Genomic DNA, 11456 nt, shown 5'->3' with positions numbered 1-11456 from the left:
ACGAGAAATCAGAGTCTCGGAACCTCACGATCGTCGGGAACGCTTCCCTAGGTTATGTGTGTGTAAAGAAAGGTGTTTTTGGGATGAGAATACTTCAAACCCGTAGCCCCCTTTTATAGGCAAAGTTTTGATCACCATCGCGTAGCGCGATGGGGTTTTCCCCAGGCCATCGCGTAGCGTGACACCCCCTTCCTTCTGGACCATCGCGTAGCGCGACGCCCCTTTTTCTAAACTCATGCGAAACTGCATCGCGTAGCGCGATGATCTAGTCTGTATACCCGTCGCGTAGCGCGATGGGTTTGGAAATCAGAATTTTTATTTTTAGTCCTTGAACGTTAGTATCTTGTTACTTCTTGGTTGATCTTCCATAGTTCAAAAATACTAAAGCGGCCCTTAGAGCATGCGAAGTGCCAAGTGCGCCATCAAAACGCCACATTACGCCCGAGTCCGCGTCCGCATCCGTGCGCGTCAGGTGCTTCGCACCCTCCGCTAGGACTAGTGAGAGTGGTTAACCCCATAAGAACATTACCATGGAAAACTCCTTCCTTATAAAGTGCTTTTATTTCTTTCTCACTTTCCATGTAGGATGGAGTTTCCTTACTTATTCCCTTAGCATTATATGCTTTCTTTTCTTTATCATATTTTTTCCCGTTATCTTTCTCATAATTATTTTTGGTCCTTTACCTTTATAAACTTGTCAAATTTGGAACTAAACTTTGTGGGTGTTACAATGACGATGGTAATGGCGACGACAACAGTGGTGGTATGGCATAGTTTAATAAAAATACATTAACGAAATAAAAACAACTAAAACCTTTAATAACATATAAATATATGTAAAATAAGTCCGACCAATATTTCAAGATTAAAACAAATTACACTATAACTTAACTAAACTAACACTAACATAGAGCTTAACATAACACAATACACACACATTGCCAAGATTCAACAAGTTACCCGAGAAGGGGAATACTAAGTCGTAAATCAATGGACGATGGAAAAAATAAACTATGTCACATGTCATCAAATCAATAATAAGTATGGGAGTGTTGGGGGTTGGTCATTAGAGTCGTAAACTGTTACGTGAAAAAGAGAAAGAGCCAAACCAAACTCGTTCATTTTGTTTACGAGCCGATCCAACTCGTTTACAACCGAGCCGGTCTCGAGCGAGCCTTTTTAGAGCAAGTTACTAGTTATTTGAGGCAAGTTTCATTTTAGTACTCGTGGTTTGTCCAATTACGCAACTGTAGTATCACTTTTGAATTTATTGCAAATGAATACTTCACATTTCTAAAACTTGCAATTTTAGTACTTTTTTCTAACCTCGTCTATTTTTGTCCGTTAAGTCAGGAATACTTTGGTAACTTTGTTATTTTCTTTTTTTTTCTTTTCTTTTAATCAAATTCTTCCCTTTTACACTTTCCTAACCAAAAAATTCCTACACAAAAGATCTCCCCACCTCTGGCCATCAATGTAAAAAACTTAATATGTAAATTAAAGTAAATCAACATCATCTTCATCATTCCCTTTCATCATCTTCACAAAATCCTAAACTATTACCCCTGTTTCTTTCAATCTGAAATGAGAAATTTAACCTTATGAACCACCACATTCTACCACACAATTTCCACCACCATAGATCTCAACAAACCCCAAATTTCAATCACACTTTCAACCCTGAACTTGTAGAAAAATAAACATAAAATTGATGTTAATCAACGGAAACCAGAAATGAAAGATCTTGAGCGAGGCAGGAATCAGTTCAAATTGATGAAAGTGAGACAGAAAACCTATTTGACAAAAGGTGTATGATTACTAACGTCTAGTCGGTTTGGAACCGTGGAGCAAGCTGCAGGTGATGGAAACCCTGACCCCCAAACACATAGAAAACTCAAATCTTGAACCCCATTCGCATAATCAACTGCTCGACATTGAAAACCCAATTCATCGTACTCCCATGCATTTTGATTGGTGAAAGGAGATCAAGGATGAACATTTTTATTGCAACAAGGAAATGGATGGATGAAGATGATGATGCATATTTTCTAAAAACAGGAGAAATTTGATTAATAAAAGAAAAGTAAATAACAAAGTTGCCAAAGTGCTCCTGACTTAACAGACAAAATTAGACGGGGTTAGAAAAAAACACTAAAATTGTAAGTTTTAGAAATGTAAAGTATCTATTTACAATAAATTCAAAAGCGATACTACAGTTACGTAATTGAACAAACCATATGTATTAAAATGATATTTAACTCCTATTTATTTTAACAATTATACCCACCCGCACTTGGTTAACTTGAGAAAGGTAAACATGCCGGGCCTTGATCGGGCCAATTATAATAAAAACAACCCTAGCCCAATAACTGGTTTAGTTATTCTCTGTTATTTTATTTATTCTCTAATTCTCTGTATTGTATTTCATTTACAATGTCGGACTATCACTTTATATACAAAGACGTTGAAGGATCATCAACTGAATGGGACGACATTCAACGAAAGCTCGGCAACTTGCCTCCCAAACCACCCGCATTCAAACCCGACCCGTTTTCTCCCCAAGAAGAAGAACAACTCCCAGACCCAGAAGACGATGCAGACCGTGATCCAACAATACATGATCAACCGTCTTCTTAAAATTGCGAGATTCGGTTCAATCGAACCCATTTCTTGATCCGATTTCCTGCGTGAGGTGACACGAGCTCCAGCAGATGTGTGGATCATTGCTGTCTTATACAAGAATGGGTAATTATGAATTAATAATCAATGTTTAGTCTTGTGTTGTGTTGTGTTGTGTTGAGTCAAATAAAGATGATTATGATAATCTAATATCGAATCAATTAATTATCGGAACCAAGGAGAATCTTGTACGGCCCTGAATCATTTTGCTTTCATACGACTTGTATAAAAGCCCGTTAAATGGCATGTCTAACGTCTGTGTGTACTTTTTTTTTATTAGTATTTGATTAGAAATAATGATGTTTAAATAGGCACGATGAATGCGATGTTTTAATGCAATGTATGAAAGAACTGGCAACAATGTATCCAGCAACAAAGTTTGTTAAAATTGTGTCAACTGATTGCATTCATGATTATCCGGATGAGAATCTCCCGACTGTGGTGGTTTATAATAACAGTGTTCTCAAGGCGAATTATGTCGGGTTACATACCTTTGGTAGAAGATGCACTCCTGAAGGTACTTCGTATATTCATGTGTCAATAGAGAAATGATGGTATACATAAAGACTGTAATAATAATTATTATTTCTATAATATTATATAATCATAGAATACAATAAAGTAGAACCCCGTATATAATGGAAATTAACTGGATACACTAAAACCTAACTTGTCCCGTTATATAATTTTGTAATATCTAAGACCGCTCCTAGAGAGACAAGAATCGTGCATGGGTTGGTTAGGGTTTTCAGTTTCAGCAATGGGTTTGGTTCGGTTTTACCATTATGCTTGAAAATTTTGGTACGAAAATATAGGCCCAAAATAACCAATTTTGGTCTAAAACTTTGGGCTTATGTTTTTTAACTAACAATTAATTGATTATTACATATTTGGACCTAAAATTTTTGCACTACAAAAATGGCTTAGAATCTGGCTTATTAGTTTTTTCAATTTTTGTGTTTTGGTTTGCATTCAGTTGGTTCTGTTCAGTTTTTGGTTTATAGCAAAACCAAAACTACACTGCAAAATTGGTTTTGGAAAAAACATAAACATAAACCATCGGTTTTGATTGGGTTCAGTTACTTCATCTTTTTCAGTTCAGTAACGTCAGTATTTCCCATTACTGTTCGGTTATTTTGGTTTTGTGCACACCCTTAACTCAGATGCTTAGCACTGATTCACCCTTTAAAGGTTAACAGACTATAGTTATGTGTTAATCTCATATGGTTTTGTGCGCAGGTGTTGCTAGGGTACTAGAGAAGCTGTTCTTGAAGGTGTGAAGAAAAGGCTCATTGAGAAAGTGGTAACATTGTATGAAAATGAAGATGATGATGATGGGTCTGAAAGTGACTAGAATCAAGGTCTTGTTTATTTTTGTTCTTTGTTATGCTTTCTTTTGATTTGTGTTACATATCATTATGGTCCTGCTTTCTGTTTATTGTTTTCAGTCATAAAATAAAAGGTGCATAACATGTTGATATTCTAATTATCGAATTACGATTTAATATTTTGGATAAATGTGGGTGGCAAATGATCAAAGAAAACTATATAAATTTTGAACATAAATAAATGAAGATGCAAGAAAAAGGAAGAGGACAAAATATCAATGGATTTTTCTTGGACCACAATCTGCTATTTTCTTTTGTCTTCTGGTTCTGGTTGGTGGTGGGGGAGTTTTATTTATCATATATATACATTATGACTTGAGTTCAGAAATTCTCATAGCTAAGTGCAAAACATATATTCGGATCAAAATGGAAAGTATAAATTTTTTGTTGGGTTGCTAAAGTATAAATTTTTAATTTTAAGTATTAGATTGTAGAAACTAGCTCAAGTTAAAGAAAAAGTAGAAACCTACTTAAAGCAACTCAACCTAAATGTCCCAGATAATTGCATAAACCAGTTCAACTAAAGGGGGGGGAAAAAGACCTGCAGGAACCAATTAAAATTAGAACGGTTTTAAAATTAAAATAATAACATAAAGTGATAAAATAGAAAATTAACTCGAAATCAAACACTTCAAGTTTCAGAAACTCGTCTACTTGCAGCTACTGTAAACACTAAATTTCACAAAACAAACAATTCAAGTAACCAACCACATTTGCTAATATAGGATTTTATTAAACAAAAACAACCCCCAATTTCAATTAACTATTGACTATTAAAACGATAATTACGATAATTGTGAACCTGCGCACGGATTAAGCAAATCAAGTAAGTGATTATTCAATGCAAACAAGATAAGTTATAGTTGAATTCCACTAATTGAAAATAAACGTGAACCTGAAAAAAAAAAAGAAGTTAAATCCACCAAGAAACAATTTACATAAATCCACCAAAGATAGGAGACGTTATTCTTTTTAAAATCTTGTCTAGAACAAAATCAATAGTCAATGGTTGGTAACAGTTGTTGAGTTACCAAATCTGGTGATTCTTAGGCTGTCTTTTAAGGTATGTTAATTTCGTCCATGTGGAATTTAAGCTTAATTGCAGACGGACTGTCATTTAAATACAAGAAAGTAATTAACGCTAATCTAATCGTAAAGATCGCATAAACCACAATAATATCTTCATTGTTATCGAAGGAAAATTGCATTTATTTAAAGGAAACTAATACTTCAAGACGAAGTATTTCATGCTTTCATGCTACCATATATCTACGCATACAATACAACAGCTTTAAACAAACATAACTACTTTTTAAACTCTACTCACCACTTAAAGCTTCTCTAGTCACAAGCTTTATTCCCCTAACCCACAACTCAGCCATTTCTAACCCCCCATCACATACAAAATGCACCTCTTTCTTCTTCACCGTCACCACCCTAAAAACCCCCGCCACGTCACCATCACCCTTCTTCCCCCGACACTTCACAAAACCCGCACTGGGTCCCACCTCAGCCTCCCGACAAACAACGTTTCTCTTTCTGGAATCACCCCATCTCAAAACCCCTCCACTCGTCATTTTCAACTCTTTCACATGTGAACCACCTCGTCCACCCTTCATTTGTTTCAAAACATTCCCACCACTAAGAACCATCACCCTAGCAAGCTCGTCTAATATCACACACTCGGCCACGTTCGACGCATGTTTTCGTGCCAACGAGAGTGCGGTTTCACCTTTTATATTCATGAAACCACAAACAGACCCGCACGAGATTAACAGCACGCACATTTTCACGTTGTTTTCTCGTGCAGCTAACATGAGGGGCGTGTACCCGTCCCCATCAGGGATGTTTACGTCATACCCTCTCCCAGTCAACAGTTTGACCGCATTAGTGTCCCCGTGACGGGCTGCATAATGCAGAGGGTAAAAACCTCTAGCGTTTTGGCTGCCCTTTTCTAACGTGAACTCAATCATTACTTTCTCAAACATGTCGGAATTAATATTATTTTTCGATAGAGAGATCGCAGTTTCCCCGGATTTGTTAGTTAGCTTAACATCGCACCCGGCATATACAATAAGCCTAAAGGCTTCAATATCAGCTCTCATTGCCGTCACCATAACGGCTGAAAACCCGTTTTTGTCTTGCTCGTCGAGATTAATATCGCCACGATTAATTAAAGTTTCTAAAGCTTGTTTGTCTCCTGAGTGAGCTACGAATATTAAAGGTGAGAAGATGGTTGTGTTACTAGATATGGGTATCAAACCGGATCTAATGATGCCAAGCATTGTTTTTTGAAACCCATTTGACCAACGAGTTGACTTAGCTATTGACTCGGCGGTTTGACCGGTCAAACTGGTCAAACCAAGGTCGGCACCAGCTTTGGTCAACACTCGTAGACATTCTTCCTGTTTAAACTTAGCACTTATCCATAAAGCAGTTTCACCGGTTTTTTTAGTTCTGGAGTTAATATCGCAACCCGAGTCGATTAACAGCTGAAGAACCGATGGAAACCCGAGTCGTGCGGCCATGTGAAGGGATCGGGTTTCGTCATTTTGTGTGGTTTTGATCGGGTGTTCAATGTGGGACCCACATTTTAATAGCGTTTTTAGGGCACGTGTGTTGTTACAAAGGACGGTGTGATGGAGGAGGGTTCGGGTGTTGTGACATGTGGCAGCGGGGATGTGTTGGAGTAACATTTGTAGTATGGAGCCCGTAGCTTCAAAGTACTCCACTGCACACCAGGTGATCGGGTAGGCTTCGGCTAGTCCGGCACCGACCCGGAATTCGTCACCTGAAGTTGTGTCCCATGACCATGCTCCTAACTGGACCTTCAAGTTGACGTTGGCCCCAGCCTTCAAAACAATTGAGAGGTGTTAGTTCCTGTTTGTGCTAGAAAAAGACGAGCAAAGCATTATTGTCACAACTTGTGAACAAGTCGACCCGGCTTAGCTTGTTTTACTTAAATGTTAGCTCGAGCTTAGCTCATTAGTAACATGAGACAGCTCGTGACTAGTCGAGTAAATCTTTTATTTTTACAAACCGAACCAAGCCAACTCGTTTTCAAACAAGCTTTTTAGTTTCCTTTTTTAGTGGATCAATAAAAAAAATGACTTGATGAATATATGTTTCAGTTTCCTTTTATAGTGGATAGATAAAAAAACAAAATACTCTATTATGCACTACACATTAATGACTTAACAGGAAAATTTAACGTCTAAAAAGGCATAATTTGTAGCTTTTTTTTTTTAATAATAGACGTTCTTCGTAATTATTTTGGTTAAAAAAATACATGTAATTTAGCTGTTTAGGGTAAATCTAAAGGACTGAGACCTGTAATTTACAAGTTAAAATAGATCATCTTTGTATAGGTAAACCGGGTTGACTTAAAATGCTATTTTAAAATTTTATACTTTTATATATAATTAGAGGCAATTACATGTAATAGCACCACTATCCAATAATTCGACCCAAAATGATATCTCAATGGGCAATATTCCTGTCATTGCCAGCTAGAAATAAGTCAATAACTTGTACCTTGTACGTTCCGTATTTGTTTATCTTATGTAGGGACAGTCTGTTAATATTTTAGGAACAGCTCTGACGAATTTAGTAGGCACTTGGTGACATGTTTTGGACATTTTTTTTCTTTTACATGTCAATTGGTAGTGAAGTAAATTAATATCCCATCCACCAAGGTAAAAAGATATGATGTGTAATTCATTACACTGCTCTGAATACCAACAACCAACAATCGGACAAATGTGTGTCTGATTTTCTGGTGAACCATTATGATGCAAGCGTCATAAGTTTCAATGGCAACAGACGTCGACATGTTCTACGGTCGTTATAATAAAGACTTCAAAGGGCCCCGGAATCTTTATAAAGATAGTGTCTAAAGGAGTTTTATCTTAATATTGGATGGGGTTCTGCTAATAATCCAAGGGTACTGGGGAAATTATATCAAACTATTAATATCGTAAGTGTAAGACCCTAAGCCAAGTCAACCATCCTGTTAGAAGAGATACCAGGTTATAAGGGGTGTACATGGGTCGGTTTATGTCAGCTTTGGGTTCAACCAAAACAAAAACCGAAAGTTTAGTACTTAAGTTTTTGAAAAACGTTTGTTTTTGTGTTTTGGTTCTCGATTTGGGCTCAATTTGGTTTTTTTAGGTTTTACCATTTGGGTTTGAATTTTTGGACTGAAGAAATAATTGGAACAGAATAACGATTTTGGGCCTAAACCTTTAATTAATGATTAATTGATTATTATACATTTGGACTAAGTTGTTTGGATTACAATATATATTAAATTCTTAAAAAATAACTTAGCATTAAAAATTAAAAATAAAAATTCATAAGTTCGGTTCGGTGTGGCTTTTTTGGTTTTAATTACATGCAAAACCAAAACCTCCAGTTTTGTTTGGTTCAGTTATTTGTTCGGTTACGAATTGGTTAGGTTAGTAATTTTGTACATTCTGTTTGAATGCCCTGGCTGTGATTCTGTAAATGGACTGCACTATTTATTAAATTCTTAGAAAATAATTTAGCATTAAAAATGTTATAATCAGAACTGGATTGGAAGATTACCTGTAACAACCGACGAACAACAGCAACCTGTCTACTAACAACCGCTGCCACAAGCGGTGTGCAGTTAATATTTGTATGAAGAGAAGGCTTTGATGAGCACAACAGGACTCTAGCAGATGCATTTATATCTAAACCACACTGTCATCACAGATCAGAAACACATTGAAAATAGTGGTTAGTAATGTTAATTACTTAATTATAATAAAAAAAGTCAACTGACACATTTATGTTTTATTTACCTTCAAAGAACATCAACCACATCTACAAACCCTCTGCAACATGCAGTGACAAGTGCATGAACAGCAACATTGGGCCTAATGAGATCAGAAGCCATTAGCAAGTCGATAAATATCCCGTCTCGCCCATGACAGCTGGCATCTAACAAAGCTTCCTCACATGACTGTTGAGATGCACCGGCTTTGAGTAAGATCTCAAAGATTTCAAGGTGGCCCTCTCGTACAGCTGCCGTCAATGCAAAGCCTCTAAATAGTTTCTGATTCACATTGGCTCCACCGCTCTGTCGTTTACCAAAATATCAACAACAAAACAAATTTTCATGTCACAAATCATATAATACCAACAATAATAAAGCCCCACTTGAGATTATGAGCATAGTATTCTTTCATTTGTTTTTTTTCATAAATGCAGATCACAAAATTTATTGGTAGTAGATGATGGACACTATATGATGGGCATATTCACTGATCCCATGAGATGCTGTTGCGTTTATAGTTTATACATGTACGTCTACATATTTGCCTAATGGAGCAATTATTAATTCAAATATTTGGGTTACAAATCACAGTTGTAAACTCTAAAATCCAAATATAGTCAAATCATTTCTCAATCACACTTGTAAACTTTAGCTTTTTGGTGTTCAAGGGTCTAAAGGAAAATTGATACAGAATTTGCTTTTGCCTAGATTTGCACCTTACTTTACACCTGTTGACCGGTTGCCCGCAGAATACTAGTTGTGTTTCCGAATCAGTTTGTGTTGCCTTCTAATATGTAGCTTCACATTTTACGATGAAACTCACCATTAAAATATTAATTTCATGTTGTGAAGACACAACTCATGCATTGACTGCTTCAATGTACATATCAAAGTCCTTGAGTGTTTAGAAAAAATTGTAAATCTTCCCCCCCCCCCCCGGTGTTCAACAAGGCAGCATTTAACGCACATGGTTGCAAAAGTGGCTAGCCGCTACCAATTAACTCGGTCAACTGGGGAGTTACAAGTACTCGGGGATCACTCGCCAGGTCCTTGGCCTAGGCGAGGAGTACTCAGGCCTAGGCCGTGATTTTACAACCATAACTATACGAGTTACTGATACAGATTGTGCATTTCTATGATGCGTACTAATCAAAGAGTAGTGTCGTTAAATAACTAACTATTATTTGCGGAGAATAAAATAAATAGAAATAGAATTAAAAGCTATATATGATCTGATTTCAAAGTCTAATACCAGTAAGTTTCTGACGAGTGTCACATTTCCGGTATGAGCAGCAACGAACAAAGCCGTGACGTCAGATTTATACTCGCGGCACTCAAAGCGCACCGCATTCTCCGATTCATCGTCTCCACACTGAACCTCCGCCACACGAAACTTCAACGTAACAGCGCCGACGAAGTTGACGTCAACGTAGGGATCGCGAATGCATTCAAACGCCGATTTCATGTCGCCGGATGACGTGGCTTCAAGCAGGCGGTTAGATACTTCCGCCTCGTAGTCGACTGGAAACACCTGCTACCATCATCTCCGGTGTGTGATCGTCAGTTGGTTGGTTATTTATTTATTGGGAGTGGTTTGTTTGTTTTTGAGTTTTAAGTTAAAAAATTGAATGATGTGAGCGCCAGAGGGTGACAATAAGAAGATGGTGAAGTGATATTGGGAGAGGGGTGACATTAACTTTAACCACGGTTAATGTTATAAAGCATTTGTCAGCACCGCTTTTAAGAATCATAATCACCTTCTTTTTATAAACTAACCCATGTTTTTAAAGCTTAATTACCTGGTAAATTCATTTTCAATTTATAAAATTAGAGACCCATTTTTATAAAAAAATCGTAAAAAACTACAAAAAAAAATTGTATGATAGTGCATGAAGGCAATATATCGTGTATACATATTTATTATGTTCTCGTAGCTATCTAATTGATAACGGTTATGCTGTTCCACATATCCCTGCACTAAAGGGTCACATCTTATGTGAGTGAAGGGGATCTCCTCCTTGAGTCTTGTCACTGTGGACTCTCGGGGTGTCATCGTGACCAATTTTCGGCATGAGATAAAGTAAGTATTCGTTCTGGAAAGGGCTTAAGCCTTAAAGACATGAGTAAATGTGTTGGGTTCTATATTTTATACCGACACATCGAATCGTTACTCGTTTAAATTAAATATTAATTGCAAGTCGATGACGAGAAAATAATGAGAAGTTGAAAATTTTTGGGCGAATTAAATGGGTTTTATGAAATTTTATTGGTTCTTCACCAAGGCACTTAGACAAGTATAAATAGATGATTAGCTCGTTTGTTTTAGTTCATGTGTGTGAATTGGAAGTTTCCCCTCGGGAAGAGCTCTTCCGGGGTGGCAAGTGTTCATGTGTATGTATGAGTGTTCTTCATTGGATTATTCGGTTATGAAAGCCTACTACATTGATCTGTGTTGTGTTTCAATTGCATGTTCATCTTATTATTAATTGTGATTGAATCAAACTCTCCACATCCGTCTATATCTTTCAAGAGAGAATACATGTAGATCGATCCTAGATCTGAGCTCGTTATCACCATTTTACACACTT

The 11456-nt window shown here is 36.9% G+C and overlaps 2 pseudogenes across 1 annotated transcript; one reads left to right on the top strand and one right to left on the bottom strand.

The window, feature by feature from the left end:
• The first annotated feature begins 2433 nt into the window (after positions 1–2433).
• Positions 2434–4033, top strand: LOC143529136 (uncharacterized; annotated as a pseudogene).
• Positions 4034–5386: 1353 nt separating this feature from the next.
• On the bottom strand, positions 5387–10426 carry LOC143529146 (uncharacterized; annotated as a pseudogene). Its single transcript, XR_013134603.1, has 4 exons — positions 10121–10426; positions 8875–9171; positions 8655–8792; positions 5387–6919 (listed from the first exon to the last, which is right to left on the bottom strand). The product of XR_013134603.1 is annotated as an uncharacterized LOC143529146 (transcript).
• Between the last annotated feature and the right edge of the window lie 1030 nt (positions 10427–11456).

The sequence above is a fragment of the Bidens hawaiensis genome, unplaced genomic scaffold (genome assembly GCF_021521415.1).
Source record: "Bidens hawaiensis isolate Kalapana, Puna unplaced genomic scaffold, B.hawaiensis_p1.1 tig00008505_1, whole genome shotgun sequence".
NCBI classification, from domain to species: Eukaryota; Viridiplantae; Streptophyta; class Magnoliopsida; order Asterales; family Asteraceae; genus Bidens; species Bidens hawaiensis.
The sequence above is the reverse complement of the archived record's forward strand: the minus strand, read 5'-3'. Positions and strand labels throughout refer to the sequence as shown.